General features: G+C 36.7%; 1 protein-coding gene across 7 annotated transcripts in view; it reads left to right on the top strand.

Annotated features, from left to right (window-relative positions):
* Positions 1–12,887, top strand: part of RAPGEF4 (Rap guanine nucleotide exchange factor 4) — a 351,123-nt gene that overhangs the window by 113,726 nt on the left and 224,510 nt on the right. Inside the window, exon 1 of one of the 7 annotated variants that reach the window (XM_020990984.2) lies at positions 7,029–7,247. The exons of the other annotated variants lie outside the window; for them this stretch is intronic. The gene's annotated coding sequence lies outside the window, so the exon portion shown is untranslated. Of the gene's footprint in view, positions 1–7,028; positions 7,248–12,887 lie in introns of those variants that run through there. 7 annotated transcript variants of the gene reach the window in all.

The following is a 12,887-nucleotide window of genomic DNA, read 5'->3' as shown; positions in this document are numbered from 1 at the left end:
TTTATGAGTGGGCCAGTGATAGTTGATCCTTGTTACATGCATCAAAAATCAGTTGGAAAAAGGAAAGATCATTGAAATTGATGTTAGAAGGACCTGGGCTTGAGGAGTTCTGACTTTTTTTTAGGTATGTTACCCTGGACAAGTCACTTAACTTCATTGAGACTATTTCCTTCAATAAGAAGTGGAATGTAGATACTTTATCTATCTCATAGGATTGTTGTGAGGAAGGTCTATTATAAAGCTCATAAACCTTGAAGTGCTATTTAAAAGGGGATTATTATTACCAATAATAATTATACTTATCCTTTAATATTTGTTATTTTTGCTATCCTTGAAGGTATTAAGCATAATTAAAATAATATTATTATGAATAATAAATTATGAATAACAGTAATTATAAGTATATATTTTTCTTTTGGAGGCAGCTACATGGTACAGTGGATAGAGTGCTGGGCTTGGTGTCAGGAAGGTCTGACTTCAAATCCAACCTCAGCTACTTACTAGTTGTGTGACCCTGGGCAAGTCACTAATCCTCTGTCTGCCTCAGTTTCCTCAATTGTAAAATGAGGAAAATAATAGCATCTACTTCTCAAGGTTTTTGTGGGGATCAAATGAGATAATATTTATAAAGTGCTTGGCACAGTTCCCAAAACATAGTAAGCATTTAATAAATGCTTGCTTCCTTCATTTCTTTTGCATGTTTTGACTTTTACTGTTTTCTGATATGGTATAGTAGAAAAAGTATGTGGCTGGAGGCCAGGAACTTCTATTTTCATTGATCTATGCTGCTAAGTAGCTGTATCATCTGGGGCATGCTATTCTGCTTCTTTTTGAACCTCATTTCTCTTGACTGCTCAGTGAAGGGGCTTCGACTAAAAGATCTCTAAGGTCTCTTCCAACTCAAATATTTTATAATTTTTTCATCTTCACCGTTAATATCATTGCTAATATTTTCCTCTTTAGCAGAGATCATATTTAATTAAAACTTACATGAAATTTATGATAATTTGTTTGACTTAACATTCTTAATTGCCGTAAATGCTCTCCCTATAGAAGTGAACATAACCCGACTGTTCAAAGTGTTACTGTGTCATTTGCATTGTTTTCTGCATAATACTTCGGTGAAACATTAGACTAAAAATCATGGCAGATGACTCCATTGTGGTACATGGTAATATGTTGGTCTCTTTTTCCATTCTCTGTTGAAGGTACGCATAGGCATACTTTACCTAACACTGTTAATTGGTGCCACCAAAAAAAAAATGACTATAGCTCAAAATAAATTGCAAGGGGTAATTAGTTCCATAGCAACATTACTATAAATGGAGGATACATTCCTGGGTAGGCAAAAGTCAGATATAAAAATCAGTCTTTTTAAAGACTTCAGATTACAATAGATCTAGTCTGAGAAGGTTGAATAGCTGTCAGATCTCAGATGTGGAAATCATACACCAAGTTTTCAGAGGGACCTTTGAGGCCTGCTAACAGCCAAAGGAATTAGTGAGGGGGTGGTGCTGACTACAAGGCAGGAAAGAAGAATTCAAGTGATGTCTTGGAAGTGGGATAGGAAAAGAAGCTAACTCTTTCCTGCTCAGTGATATAAAATGGTTCTTGCCTTAAGATTGAGGTTTAATTGTTATCTTTGTATTCCTAGCACCTACCACAGGGTCTGGCACATAGTAGGACCTTACTAAATGCTTGGTGGTTGATTGCTTGATAGTTAGCCAAATCTAGAGGAAAAGAAGGGAAGAGAGGAAATGTAAAGAAGGATTGCTAGAGAGACTGACAACTAACACTAACCTCATGATTTCAGCTTATTAATTATTGGTAAACTTAGAGGTGCCTGGGATTTTCTTGCCTTAAGATTCATGTAATTGTAAGTGGCTCTAGGTACCTTTGTCTGCCTCATTGTAAAAATATACAACCCTTAACTGAGGCTGGGCTATGTCTACATAGAGCAATTACATGTGTGATTTCATTTTGATGAGCCAGACAAAAATGGACACCCAGTAGGTGGCGGCCTAGCAGATGTACATCTTCTCATACTCTTCTCAGATGAGGAGGGTGTCCATTAAATTAACTGTATACTATCAATAAACTCCATCTTTAGTTCAACTGTTAGGTTTTTTCTTTATTCCTTGAAATCCTAGACTAAACTACCACATCAGGAAATCCTTTAACTTTTAATGTAAGGTATACTGGAAATGACAACTATCAGATGAGTTTGGGAATTGTTTCTCAAAGAAACAAAATGCTAAAAACCAAAATACCCCCCCCATATCATCCACTGCTAGCGTTGAGGGGGTTAGGAGCCAACCACTCTCCCATCTCCTTCAAGAAATTCCACAACAAAATATGTGTTCGAAAGTCAGTTTCTCAAATTGTGGAGCATTAAATCTTTAAAAACTTTGAGATTTGTTTTCTGTTATTTTTCTCTCTAGCTTCAGAAGCAGAGAGGTAAAGAAATAAACTTGACATTACTTACGTGGAAATACGTTTTGCATGACTGTACATGTATAACCTATGTCAAATTGCTTGCCTTCTCAGTGAGGTGAGAAGGGGAGAGAAGGAGAGCAAGAATTTGGAACTCAAAATTTGACCAAAAAAAAGACTGTTAAAATTGTTTTTATATGTAATGGTAGAAAATAAAATATTAAATTTTAAAAAAGGAATAAACTTGAATCTTCATTTTGTGGCTTTCATGATATAGGATGTAATGCAATATATTTTAACTTCAACTAGATATTGTCTAGTATTGTCTAGTAAAGAGGTCTTTAAGGAATTTGCTTTGATAAATAGATGAGTGATTTTGGATGAGCATATTAGTTACATGTAATTAAGTATTTCTAAAGTGTTCTCAGATGGTTGGATCTTCTTTTTGTTAGTGTTGTGTGTGGTGCCATTTGTCCCTTGAAAACCCACTATTCCTTTCACCATAAGATTTGACTCACTTGTACCCGCTCGCATTCTCATTGCCATCACCTCTTGGGCTTTTGTTGTAGGCTAGGATGCAGATCTGGCAGGCTATATTAACTCACCCTACCTAGGGCTATCATGAGCCAGGACACTGTGAAACAGATGTGGGGTAGTTTGAGTTAATTTCACAGTCTAGTGGCTCGAACAAAAATTCAGCTATGGGCCCTTTGGACTAGGAACACATAAGGTTGGCTCTGTGGATTGAGACCTTACAATATCTTCAGGAATCTCACTATAGGCTGCTTTCATCTTTCTGAGAACTACTTGGGAAATCATCAAGTATACTTTTAGTAAATAAATTGTTCATTTGAACCTTCAGACTCTGTCTGGTGCATCATATTTGGAATCCCTCTTGGAACCTGGGTGCCTTGTCATCTCGCTTTGCCTATAGGTGAGGATGCAGGCATTTCCTTTTCTTCATGTCCCACTCCCCCAAAGCATCACTCAAAACTTCTTTAGGTGTTGCGTTATTATTCTTATTATTATCATTACAACCAAGCCCTGTAGAGAAACATAACAAAATTGAAACGATGGAGAGAAAAGTTCATAAGGTATAAAACTCTTAACCATGAACTCTAATCCTACAAATAAATAGAAAGGAACTAGGTATTCATCCTCCCTCTCTCTTCCTTGACTAAAACCTTTCTGGGACACCTGGCTTTTAGATTCCAATAACCTTGTCTTGTCTGGAAGACATTTGATGTTAGCTGAATTCTAGGTTTCATACACAGTGGGTAGAGTACTGGGCCTGGAATCAGAAAAACTGGAGTTCAAATCCAGCCTCAGAAACTTATTATCTGTATGACACTGAGCAAGTCACTTAACCCTGTTTGTCTCAGTTTTCTCATCTGTAAAATGAGCCGGAGAAGGAAATGGCAAACCACTCCAGTTATCTTTGCCAAGAAAACCTCAAATGTGGTCATGAAAAGTTGGACATGGCTAATCAACCAAAAAAAAAAGCACCAGTTGATATTCTCTGTCTCTTTGTCTCTGTCATCATCATTACTAACATTCATACAGCACTTACTATGTTCCAGGCACTGATCTAAGCATTTCGCAATTATTATCTCATCAGATCCTCACCAAAATTCTGGGAAGTAGTGCTGTCATTATCCCCATTTTACAGAAAAGGAAACTGAGGCAAACAGAGTCTTAGTGACTTGCCCAGAGTCACACAACTTGTAAGAATCTGAGACCAAATTGCTGATATTATTTGGGTACAGTTACATAACTAGCTGTTGACAAACTTAGGACTCGGAAATGATAGCCACAACCAGTAATTCTTTCACGTGGGGCAAAAACAAAGGATGAGAGGAGAGGAGAAAGCCCAGTAGGGGAAAGGGAAGAAAAAGTAGTGATGCAAAGGACTGTCTGATTGTGGATGCAGTTGGTACTGGAGAGGGAGTGTAGTGGATGGAGTACTAGTCCTGAAGTCAGGAACACCTGGATTTGAATCTTGTCTCAGACAACTACTAGCTGTTTGACCCTGAATAATTCACTTAACCTTTGAGAGCCTCAGTTTCCATATTTGTAAAATAATGGAGTTGGACTAAATGGCCAGTGAAGTCCTTTTAGAGCTATAATCCGAGAAGGCATCTAGGATATTTAACAGTTCTGTATCTACGATCCATCTCTAAGGGAATCCATCTTCCTTTCCTGTAAGGGTTGGAGATAGGGAGGTGGGGCTAGGAGAGGGGTCAAGGGGAATGGGACCCTGGGAATGGTTGTGCCACATAGTGAAAGACTTTGAGGGTGGTGACTTGGTGGCTGTCCTTTCTCTTTATGGTGTCCTGAGGGCAGAACTCAATTGGCTTCCCCACCCTAATTATAACTCTGCTCAAACCAAATCTTCTGGTGTTAAGTTCAGCACTCCATTATGCCATTCTACCATCCATTTTTTTCACTGAAGAATTTATATCTTAGATTAGGCAAGAGAAAGACATAAATGGCCAATAAAAGTAACTGTATACAATTTTAAACACTGGGTAAATTTATGACCTTGTTAAGTTTTGCCAACAGAGTTCTGGTCATGCTATTTGTAAGAGAAAGGACACTGTCTCTGTATCCCAAGTATGACATTAAACAATGTTTTATCATTTTTCAATTCAAAATACATAGTTAATAATGACCATCAGTAGCATCATTTTCCAATATGAAGGATAGCCTGGAACACTGTAGATGTTTAATAAATACTTGTTGATTGATACAGTTTTCTTCTGAATTTGTATGTTATATTATTTTCTATGTTGTGTTACATTCTATTGTATTATATTAGGTAAGATATATTACATATAGTACATATATGTTGATTAATTGATACTTTTCCTGAGTCTGTGTAAATGGTTATATATTATGTTATATTGTATTCTATTCTGTTAGATAGCCTATGTTACATACATATGTTGTTGTTCAGTTGTTCAGTTGTGTCTGACTTCATGGACTTTTCTTGGCAAAGATACTGGAATGTTTGCCAATTCCTTCTCCATCTCATTCTACAGATGCAGAAAGTGAGGTAAACAGGATTAAGTGACTTGCCCAGGGTCACACAGCTAATAAGAATCCAAGGCTAGGTTTGATCTTAAGTCTTCTTGACTCCAGGTCCCACACTCTAACCACTGTGCTACCTAGCTACTCTATGTAGACATCCTTGTGATTAAATAATATTTTATTTTCTTCTGGATCTGTGTATGATTCAATAATATTTTATGCTATATTGTATTCTATTCTGTTGTATTCTGTTATATACACATAGTTGCATATATGTGTGTATATATGTATATGTAAATGTGTGTGTTTATTCTATACTGTTAAGGCATTTTACAGGGCTGATGTTGAGTCCCACCTGTGGCAAAGCTAAGATGTTTGCATTCAGCCATCATTTGAAGGAAATTACAAAGTCTGTAAAGAGCTGCAAGGTAATATAGACATAAAAGTGGCAATTATAATCCCTGTGCAAGAGAAGCTCAGAGACAAAAATGGCTCTGTGTTTTGGCTCATTTCAGAAGAGTAAATTAACACAACAATGCCTCTTTTTTGGTGTTCTCATATTAAGCTTAAAATTCTCCATGTAATTTTAATTCATGTTGAGATGAATGCAGGGAAGTTTCAGAGAAAGAATATCGGCAGGCTATGAGGGATCTTGTGTGCACCACTAGCCACATCACCTGATTCTATGAAGTGCATATTAATTTTATACTTAGAAATCATGTTTGTTTCTTGAAAGGAGAAACCAAACCTAGTCTTCTTTTACTAGTCTCATTTCACCTGAGTCAAGAGATTTCAGATGATTCTGAGAGAGCTGCATGCACCTTTGGTAGCCAATTCGAAAAATTATCCTGTAAAGAATGCTCAGATCCTGTGGCCCTTTGCAAATATTTAAGGAGCACTTTAAATATCTCCTGGGGATGGAACTGAAAACTCATGAATTAAATAAAGGCTTTAATCACTAGCCTATGCTGTTATTGCTTCTTGACAGCAAAGTATAGAAACAGTAATAATGATTTGGTTGATTAGTCTCCTCTAATTTTCTTAGCATTTTATGATTCTTCAGTAACACAACTTGCTCTAAATTATAGCATTTGTATCAGTGCTTATGATCACCATTTAAAGAAGCACATATAAAGCATTTATTGGTGAGGAAATGGGAGATTTTTCACAATATTAGCAAGGTGTAGGAATAGCAGAAAGGTAAGTTCTATATCAGGCAGTTGAGTATCAAGTGTTATTTTTATAAGTGATATAAATTCTGGAATCCTGACTAAAAATTCACCAGTGACAGCTGTCTACAGCCTTTCCTGAGGCCATCTGTACCATTTAGCAGGATAAATCATAAATAGACCTTTGAACTAGGGCAGTCTCATTGGACCCATCCTTTTGCTTCCCTGAGTCGCCATCTCAATGGGATATTGAAGGGGAGGTTCAATAGAATAAACAGTGGAATCCTTGTCAGGAAGTGACTGCCTGGCAATTGTTTCATGGCAAAGGAAAATAAAAAAAGCCCTGCTCCGTTCACTGGCTCTTTAATTTGGATTACCAATGATAAAGCAGTGGCTACAGCTAAGGTAGGATGCAGAAACATTAGCGCTAATATGCTGCAGAAAGACAAGATAAATCAGCACAGCTCTCATACATCACTAAGGGAGAAGCTGATTGCAACTTGACCATGTGCCTGAGTAGTCACAACAGTGGGAAGAACAGAAGAACATGGATTAAAAGTCTAAAATGTACCCTTAGGGCTATTGGCTGTGCTGAACCTGTAAGGAGACCTCAGTGTAAGTGTCAGTTTGTTTTATATACATATACCCTGTGTAGATTTTTCTGTAAGTACCAGGTACCGTATCTCTTCTCTCTGTGTTTTCACTGGTTTGAGAGTGTTTATTCATAATATTAGATTTCATTTTGTCCATATTTAACATTAACATAATGGAGTGAAGTATTTAATAGAGGATAATTTAGTACTGTATATGTCTCAGAGTGAAACATACAAATTTGTCACTACTTAAGACCATGTGTTAATGTTTGAAAGTTTGTTTGGTTTTTAATAGCATTTTAAAGTAGTAGTTCAATTCTTTTTCCATACATTAAGAAAATATATCGGGGTTGTCTCTTGGAAGGGGAGGGCAACCCAGCATTTCTCTAGTGTTGTCTTTTATTTTGAAATACTCTGAATATGCAAGTACAACCTCCTCAAAAATGCATTCTATTTCTACTGCTGAGATGTTTGTATTGTTTTATAGCTGTTATTAGGCAAAATAATCATAAAGGGTGTTTTCTATGGACCTTTTTATATTCCAAAATTAAGCACAGATGGTAATTTCCAGCAGTTTTAAAAATTTGTCAATTATTTAATTTAGCATCACTTAAGCATCTGCAAAGAGAGGAGGCTGCGATGGCAAGGAAACTGAATAAGCATTGATTGCTAGTCTGAATTACATTTTAAAAGTTTTTTGCTGCAAATCTCTGATTTCACAGTTTATTTTTACCAAATTAGATTATCATATCTCATTATCAAGGCTGGAGTGTAGCAGCGAATGGGTGGAACTCGCTCAGCTATCCCACATTTCCTGTCAGAGCAGTGTATAAAGCTGTTACTGATTGTTAGTCAGAGGAAAATTCTAATGCCAGTGCACAGAGAAACATGCTTAAATAATGCATGGGCAAGGGAAAGGGAAGCCAGGATTTTATGGCTGAGGCAGTGGCATGGTGCTTTTGTTCAGAAGGGAGTCTGCAGAAGTGTGACCGTATAATATTCTGAGGGAAGAATGTAACTAACCCAACAATTGGCCACGGGCAATATCCCAAATGACATTTTAAAACTAGTCTTTAAATAAACCACTCAAACCAAAATGTTGAGGGGCACCAAGGGTGCATGGGATTTAAAGTGTCAGTTCCAACAGAGCTTCCTGCCTGAAAATTCACTGGAAAATTTACTGCAAGGGGACAGGATGGTAGAAGAGGACAGAAAATGAGGAGGGAGAATGTTGCCCTAGAGTCACTAGAGTATCTTGCCTGAAGGATGAAGTTTTGGCATGGTAGACCTGTTAGCAAGGAATAAACATTGACCGATTAGCTGCGTTCCATCAGTATGTCTTCGATCCTGCAATAATTAGAGGCATATGTCTGCTGAATCCTAATCTTTTTAATTGTTGATAGAGCAGCATGCGATTTGCTAAAAATATTCTCAAGCATTCATTTCTGCAATAACATTTGCTGCCAAATACGTTAGGCCAACAGGAGCACTAGTCCACTGATGGCTGCGCTGAATAGTTAAGTTTCTGAAGTAATGGACAAAGTTGAGAATGGTTACACAGCTGGCCCAGCAGCTGCATTCAGCTCAATTTGGCCTTAAATTTCCTTAAAGTTATCCTTATTCCTTGAAATGGCCAAAGTGTCCAGAATGTGCTTAACCTCAGCTCACTGCAAACCAAACAAGCTATTTTCAAAGGAGTCTTTTCCATAGAGTCAACAGCAAGAGTGTCCAAATACAGTATTGATTATGTGACAGAAAGTTTAAATAATGATAATAATAATAACAGGCAGCAAAAGTAAAGGCAAGGCAGTATAATGAGGTAAGCTGGCCAAAGACCAAGGGAAGTTAGAAGGATGCATTGGGTCACTATTGCCTCCAACTAAAGGACATATGGAAAATCCCACTATAAAACCAATAGTAATTACTTTGCAGTTAGGAAAAAAATAAATATGCTTGTGGGTTGGAAGGAAGCCTGGTAACTGCAGCTCCTTTTTTTCTCCTAAGAGTATATTATTTACATTTTCTTTGGGACTGGGTCATGAAGGTGTCAGGGAGAGCTTTTTTTTTTTAACATTAAGGAGTATTCTATAAATAAATGGATCTGGCAAGGGAGAGTTTGGGTTAGAAAGCAGGCAGGAAACTGGTAATAGAGACAGTTATCCTTTTCTATTCTTCCTGTCACAAATGTCTATTTGGCATATCCTGTGGTGCAGGGTGCAGTAGGGGTTACCAAAGAACTAAGAAATAATGGTCCTTGCTTTCAAGGAGCTCGTAGTTTAACCCAATGGATACCACCAGTGGGGTATAGCTGCTAAAGTATATAGGTTGCTTTAGGACAAGGGAAGTGATGATCCTGGTACTTGGTCCTGATACGAACACCTTCTGGGCACCTTTTAAGAAGGGCATTGAGAAACTGAGTGTTCAGAGGAAGGTTACTGCGATTATAAAGAAACTTTATTGTGACGATGGAAAATTGAATGAAGGAAATAGTGACATTTAGCCTGAACAATGGAAAACTTGTCTTGTTGGATCATCATAACTGTCTTTGATGTGACAGAATTAAAAGCAGAGAGTGTCAGATTCAGAGAGACACATTTCACTTCAATGTAAGGGAAAACTTCCTAATAATTAGAGCTATCCCATGGTGGAATGGGCTGCCTCAGGAAGCAGTATATTCTTCACTAAAGGTCTTTGAACACAGCCTAAATGAGTTTGGAAGGTATATGTTAAGTATGATGTGGTTGGACTAAGTGGCCTGTGGAAGTCCTTCCAATGCAGTGATTATGATTTTATTTGGGGAAAGATACTGAAAATATAAGAAACAAAAAATGTATCTAAAACACAGGAATCAAACTTATCTTCCTCAAATCAAGTCATTTTTGCCAGCTCCTTTTAAGAACAAAAACATTAGTCTAGTCTCCTAGACCAAATACATATATACATATACATATATGTATATATGTATGTATATGCATATCTATCTATCTATATATTGCCATTAACTCTACCTTTATCCTTTACAGTCTGTCACCATGTTCTGTTATTTTTAAAAATGTTTAATTTTTTTTCCTTCCTATTTCCAACACAACTATCCTACTCACCTCACATCTGAATTACTACAGCAACCTTCCAATTTGTTTCTCTGATGCCAGTATCACTGCTTTTCAATTTAACTGAACGCTATCTGCTAGTTTAATTGGGCACGTCACTGAACTTCTCTGGCCTCAGCTTCCTCATCTATAAAATGAAGGAGTGAACTAGATGACCACTTCTAAGGTGTTAAGTCTATAATCTTATGCTCCAAGTATTTTCAACTTGTAACTATCTGGCTCTGGAAGTTACGACTCCCCAGGGCCCACCAGTTTCCTGCCTGCTTTCTAACCCAAACTCTTCCTTGCCAGATCCATTTATTCATAGAATACTCCTTAATTTATCAAAATTACTTAAGCTGCAGTGATTCAAAGAAAACATGAAAAATAGTAGAGGGCAATGAATAATCAAATGTTAAAAGAGATATGCCTTGGAATATAAGTACAGAGTTCTGAGGGACTAGCTTGGGGGAAAAAGGTTTGTAGGAAGTTGGATCTGAATTGGTCCTTAAAAGCTACATAAGATATAGATACAGGAAAGTGGAAGGGAACACATCTGACAAAGTGGAGAGGAAATTTACACGAGTCACAAGAGTACGCGTTAATTAACATGCTGATTATGGAACATTAAGGAGACTGGTCAGACTGAAAAATTTGTGTTAAAGAATGGTAATCTGACAAGTTGTAGAAAAGTTATAGAGGACCTTGAAAACTAGGTACCAGACTTTACACTTAATTCAGTGGGCCCTGGGGAGTCGTAACTTCCAGAGCCAGATAGTTACAAGTTGAAAATACTTGGAGCATAAGATTATAGACTTAAGACCTTAGAAGTGGTCATCTAGTTCACTCCTTCATTTTATAGATGAGGAAGCTGAGGCCAGAGAAGTTCAGTGACGTGCCCAATTAAACTAGCAGATAGCGTTCAGTTAAATTGAAAAGCAGTGATACTGGCATCAGAGAAACAAATTGGAAGGTTGCTGTAGTAATTCAGATGTGAGGTGAGTAGGATAGTTGTGTTGGAAATAGGAAGGAAAAAAAATTAAACATTTTTAAAAATAACAGAACATGGTGACAGACTGTAAAGGATAAAGGTAGAGTTAATGGCAATATATAGATAGATAGATATGCATATACATACATATATACATATATGTATATGTATATATGTATTTGGTCTAGGAGACTAGACTAATGCTTTTGTTCTTAAAAGGAGCTGGCAAAAATGACTTGATTTGAGGAAGATAAGTTTGATTTGGGATTTGAGTTTGAGTTGTTATTAGAGGCATGATTCACAAAAGAATCTCCTAATTAATCATGACCATCCAGAAGCTTCAAAAATAAAAAGGAATAAAATAGGAGGGTGAAACTATGGTGTTTTAGTTAAATGATTCTAGAAGAAGGAAATTATTAAGAAAATAATAATTAGACAAGGAAAACAGGATTATCACTTTTAATAAGAGAGCAAATATAAAGGCACAAAATATTATGAAATAGCAAGTGTGTGTATTTTTTTTTCCTCAGGCAAGACCCAGGATCATCACAGAGCTTTTATGTAACCTTAATATCTATTTATGTTTCCAAATGGAAGAATTGCCAGAAAGCACCTGAAATTATAGTGGTTTGGGTGGGGGGGGGAGTTACAGTTAGGAATAGGAAATTTTAATATAGATTCATTGTGAAGAATGTTCTGGTTGGGAGGGCTGGGTTGGATATGTTCAAGAATCAGCTCAGTGACCCTAAAAAACAGAATGTGAAAACTAGAATCACAAGTGTTATACACTGAGGGAGTTTAGAGGAGACAGTTTACATTTTAATAGGGAGCTAAAATGTGATAAGTGCATTAGAGAAGACAAAACAAGATGCTATGAAAAGTCAAAAGGGAAAAGCTAGGGAATAGTTCTTTCCAGAGAGGTCAGAATAGACCCTCTGAGGAGAAATAAAGATCAAATTTGCCTCCATTCCATGTGATCTACACTTTATCTTGTTTACTTTTATTTATTTATATTTTACAGATTTGTGTATAGATATCTGAAGCTATAGGATATTTTATTCTCCCTCATCTTGGATTTGATCTCACAGATTTTGTGGGATATCGTTAATGATTGGAATATAGATGTGAAAGGAAGAGTATGTTCTATTTAAAAGGAACAGATTAGATATAAGGGATGGTAGAGTAATATTTTTAATCAAGAATATGTAGCCATGTGAATAGCTCCACAAATTTGGGGTGTAGTGAAAGTAGGAAAAGTTGATTAGGATGTAGAGAGCATTTGGGTAATGATTAATAGATGAAGGAACTAGGAGGTACAAAGGTAGGATATGAATGATGAATTTTGGAAAACTGTAACAACCTTAGTTTTAAAGTTTGCAAAGCACTTCACAAATTTTATCTCATTCAGTCTTCACAACAACCCTGGGAAGTAGGTGCTGTTATTATTCAAATTTTACAGATGAGAAAAATGAGAGGTAGAAGTTAAATGATTTGCCAGGGTTACATAGCTCAGTAAGGGTCTCCAGGTCCAACACTCTATTTATAGCACCATCTAGCTGCCTTATGCTGGCATATGGTAGTA

This window comes from Phascolarctos cinereus, unplaced genomic scaffold (genome assembly GCF_003287225.1).
Source record: "Phascolarctos cinereus isolate Bilbo 61053 unplaced genomic scaffold, phaCin_HiC Scaffold_726;HRSCAF=1367, whole genome shotgun sequence".
NCBI lineage: Eukaryota > Metazoa > Chordata > Mammalia > Diprotodontia > Phascolarctidae > Phascolarctos > Phascolarctos cinereus.
This window is presented reverse-complemented; position numbering and strand designations above follow the sequence as displayed.